General features: G+C 39.8%; 1 pseudogene; it reads left to right on the forward strand.

Annotated features, from left to right (window-relative positions):
- The first annotated feature begins 566 nt into the window (after positions 1-566).
- Positions 567-2,605, forward strand: LOC113304579 (annotated as a pseudogene).
- The last annotated feature ends 2,270 nt before the right edge of the window (positions 2,606-4,875 follow it).

A 4,875-nucleotide genomic window follows, 5' to 3' on the forward strand; every position in this document is an offset into this window, starting at 1 on the left:
ATATGACTATTGAGATGAACATTTTTAATATTAGTAAGCTACCCTCTGAACTAGATGACTCGAACATGGAAGAGGTGAACATGATAGGAACATTAGTCGAGGAGTCATTACCAAACACTTTGTTAGAAGATCCATTAGAGAAATGCCTAGCTCACTTTGGGATTGATTTTGATGATGATAATGCGATTAATGAGGTGAATTCTTTGTTAGATTCAACCCATTTTTTGGACACTAGTAATGTATGGAAACCTAAGTTTGAACCACTACCAGCTTCTAAGACTACCGTAGTTCCTTCATTAGAAGAGCCTCCTAAGTTGGACCTAAAACCATTGCCAGATTCCCTGAAATATATGTTTTTAGGCCCGTCTGAGACTTTACCTGTGATTATTTCTTCCGTATTGGATAGTGACCAGGAAAGTAGGCTAGTAACCGTCATTCAAAACAACAAGGAAGCTTTAGGGTGGACCATAGCTGACATTAAGGGCATAAGTCCCACTGTTTGTATGCATCAGATCTATTTAGAGAGTGATACCAAACCTTTTAGGGAGATTCAACGTCGACTAAACCCTAATATGAAAGAGGTAGTTCGAAACGAGGTCCTTAAGTTGTTAGATGCAGGCATTATCTACCCCATTTCAGACAGTAAGTGGGTCAACCCCGTTCAGGTTGTACCCAAGAAATCCGGTATTACTGTAGTCTAGAATGATAATAATTAGTTAATCCCGACCCGAGTGACCACGGGGTGGCGTGTTTGTATTGACTATAGGAAATTGAACAAGGTCACTATTAAGGACCACTTTCCCCTTCCCTTCATCGACCAGATGCTAGAGAAATTAGCTGGACATGGTCACTATTGCTTTTTAGATGGCTACTCTGTATATAATCAGATCGTTATTGCCCCAGAAGACCGGGAGAAAACCACTTTTACCTTTCCCTTTGGTACCTTTGCGTATAGACGCATGCCTTTCGGGCTTTGTAATGCCCCTGCGACTTTTCAGCGTTGCATGATAAGCATATTTTCTGACATGGTAGAACGGTTCTTAGAGGTCTTTATGGATGATTTTTCAGTGTTTGGTTCGTCTTTCGATGAGTGCTTGCATCATTTGTCACTAGTGTTGACTAGGTGCAAGGAAAAAAATTTAGTGCTTAAGTGGGAGAAATGTCACTTCATGGTTCGTTCAGGAATTGTTTTAGGGAATATCGTATCTTCTAAGGGTATAGAGGTAGATAAAGCCAAAGTTGACCTTATTAAGACTTTACAGGTCCCAAAAACCGTAAGAGATATTAGGTCATTCTTAGGGCATGCAGGTTTTTATCGTCGATTCATTAAGGATTTTAGCCTAATTTCTATACCTCTTTGCAATTTTCTTGCAAAAGATGTTAAGTTTTTCTTTGATGATGCTTGTTTAGAGGCTTTTGAGAAGCTTAAGAATTTACTCACTACCGCCCCCATAGTCCAGGCACCCAACTGGAACCTACCCTTTGAGATCATGTGTGATGCTTCAGATTATGCTATTGGTGTTCTGCTAGGTCAGCGAGAAAAAAAAATTACTTCATGTGATTTACTATGCTAGAAAAACTCTGAATGATGCCCAGTTGAACTATACCACTACCGAGAAGGAACTGTTAGCCATTTTGTTTGCCTTAGAAAAGTTTAGACCCTATCTCTTAGGTTCTAAGATCATCATATATATTGATCATGCTGCTTTGAAATATCTTTTGTCTAAGAAGGATACAAAACCTAGATTGATTAGGTGGATCCTTTTATTGCAAGAGTTTTCTCCAGACATTAGAGACAAAAAGGGTGCCGAAAATGTTGTAGCAGACCACTTGTCTAGGCTAGTTGTTAGTTCCCCTGATGATTCCCTTCCTATAAGGGATAGCTTTCCTGATGAACAATTGTTCTTTGTTACCCAATTACCTTGGTATGCGAATATAGTGAACTATCTTGTTACTGGTCGAATGCCCCAACATTGGGGTAAACAAGATCGTTCTAGGTTTTTAGCGGAGGTTAAGCACTTCTTTTGGGATGATCCTTATTTGTTTAAGTATTGTCCAGACCAGATTATTAGGAGATGTATACCTGAGAGTGACCAGTCTAGTATTATTTCCTTTTGTCATGATCATGCTTGTGGGGGTCACTTTAGTGCTAAGAAAAATGCTGCTAAGATATTGCAGTGTGGATTCTATTGGCCTTCGTTGTTTAAAGACTCTCACAGTTACTGTGTCACTTGTGAACATTGCCAGAAATTATGAACCATTTCCCGTAGGAACATGATGCTCTTGAACCCTATTTTAGTTGTGGAGGTCTTTGACGTCTGGGGTATTGACTTTATGTGTCCGTGTCCTAATTCTTTTGGTAACTTATACGTCCTTTTCGCTGTAGACTATGTCTCTAAGTGGATTGAGGCGGTTGCGTGTAAAACCAATGACCATAGGGTTGTGATTGAGTTCTTGAAAAATAATATACTTACACGTTTTGGTACACCGCGAGCTATAATTAGTGATGGAGGGTCGCACTTTTGTAATGGACCTTTTAGGCTTTTGATGAAAAAATATGGGTATTACACATAAGGTAGCTACCCCGTATCATCCACAGACTAGTGGTCAGGTAGAAGTTTCCAATAGGGAGATAAAACGTATATTAGAGAAAACAGTTAATCCTAATCGGAAAGACTGGTCGTCTAGGCTTACTGATGCCTTATGGGCTTACCATACTGCGTTTAAGACCCCCATTAGAATGTCGCCTTATTGGCTTGTTTATGGCAAGGCATGTCACTTACCTGTTGAGTTAGAACATAGAGCTTATTGGGCTGTTAAGCAGCTAAATTTTTCACTCGACAAGGCAGGAGCCCATAGGAAACTCCAGCTCAATGAGTTGGAAGAGATTCGTAGAGATGCATACGATAATGCTAAGGAGTATAAGAACAAAATGAAACTTGTGCATGATAGAAATATCTTAAGAAAGTCATTTTCTCCGGGTCAAAAAGTTCTTCTGTATGATACCCGCTTGCATCTTTTCCCTGGGAAGTTACGTTCTCGGTGGACGGGTCCTTTTATTGTTCGCACTGTCTTTCCTCATGGAGCTGTTGAAATCGAGACACCGGATGGTAGTAGTTCTTCGAAGGTTAACAGTCAGATATTGAAACCCTTTTTAGAGCCCTTTTCTACAGGTGATATTGAGGAGGTCCCTCTGGAGGACCCTGTTTACCCTTGATTGACCATCGAGGCGATTGTATGTTGTATATTAGTTTTTTGATTTCTTTCTTCACCCAGGTACTATCTTTCCGACTTCTCTCTTTACTAATTCCTCATGTTACTTTACTGTTTGGTATTGCTCTTTCATTAGAAACATTGAGGAAAATTTTAGATTTAAGTTTGGGGGTGGGGAAGAAAATTTTTGTTAGCTTTTAGTTGCAATAAATAAACTCCATAGCCTAGAAATTTATGCTTATTAAGGTTGGCACTAACCAATATAAGTGGATGGGAACATCTTGGTTGTAGGAGTTGAGGAACCAATCTGATTAGATGGAAACATCTAAAGAGTCTATTCATAAAAGCACAGAGCTCAGGTTTTAGAATTAAAAAAAAACATGGTAGTTTCGCCATATCTCGTTGAATCCTAATCCTTCTGTTTTTATTTTTTAAGTGATTTGTGGGGCACAAGATTCAAGTTGTTACCTTTGCTAGGGTGGAATAGAGTGATTGAGATACCATCAAAAAGAAGAAAAAAAGACCAGACCATTAGACCAACCGGAATAAATTCAATAAAGTCGACCACTGGTGCCCTTGTATATGCCAGTTGTTGACCTAGAGTTAGGTTTATCGACCACTGGTCCCCTTGTATACGCCAGTTGTGTTGATATTAATCAGACCGGTATCTCAGTCCATTAGGATAGGTTCACCTTGGCAGAGGTTTTCAGACAGATATGGGAAACACCGTTCACTTTTAACCATTTTTTTATCTATCTTCTTAATCTTTCCATGTGATTGGTTGACTCCGGCTATGATGTACAGAAACTATCTGAGTAGAGCTCTGTCACTTATATATGAATTTTAATATGTTGAGTGCAAACTCGTGTACAGCAACTGGAATTTCGCATCAGGCTACTTCCTCCTGTAGTCAATGAGAGTATGCCAACCAAGGAGATTCTTTAGTGCTTTCCAAGGTTCTGCGTAGATAGCTAGGGTCTGGAGTAAAGGTTTTGTGGGTACACCTCTGGTAAACCCTCCGGAGACAACACTCCGCCACTAGGGCCACCTAGTGGTTTAACGGCTTGTTGCACGTGCTAAGTGTAGTCATTTTTATTTTCTAGATTAGATTTGCTCGAGGACTAGCAAATAATAAGTTTGGGGGTATTTGATAGACGCATTTTTGTGTCTAATTTGTCCTCAATGTTCTGTATTGTTAGTACTCGATTTCGTACTTATTATGGTGTTTTGTGTGTTTGTAGTTATTTTTTTGGAAATAAATATTACTGGAAAATTCGGCTCGAAAAGTTGCTCGGAGTACCCCTGGAGGACATTTTCTATACGGACCCCCACTTTTGCTAAGGAGCACCCACGGCTATGTGTAGCCCATTTGTCTATAGCACCCACTGGTTATTTGGCACCCAAGACTTTGGATAAGGGCTACCCATCTTCATCGTATCAAAACTCTGGTTTTGGAGGGAAACAATGGCAGCAAGAACACATTTCTGGTTCGAGTTTTTGGTGATGATTTAGCCATACTCAATAGCTGGAATTGCATGGAAAGACTTGACTGAGCCTAACAGGATTGGTATGGGTCATCGGTTCGATTAAATTTGGCTAGAACCCATGTTGAAGTGAAGCATAGAACATACATGCGAACATGACCTGGATGGAGATATTCAC

Source organism: Papaver somniferum, chromosome 8 (assembly GCF_003573695.1).
Source record: "Papaver somniferum cultivar HN1 chromosome 8, ASM357369v1, whole genome shotgun sequence".
NCBI lineage: Eukaryota > Viridiplantae > Streptophyta > Magnoliopsida > Ranunculales > Papaveraceae > Papaver > Papaver somniferum.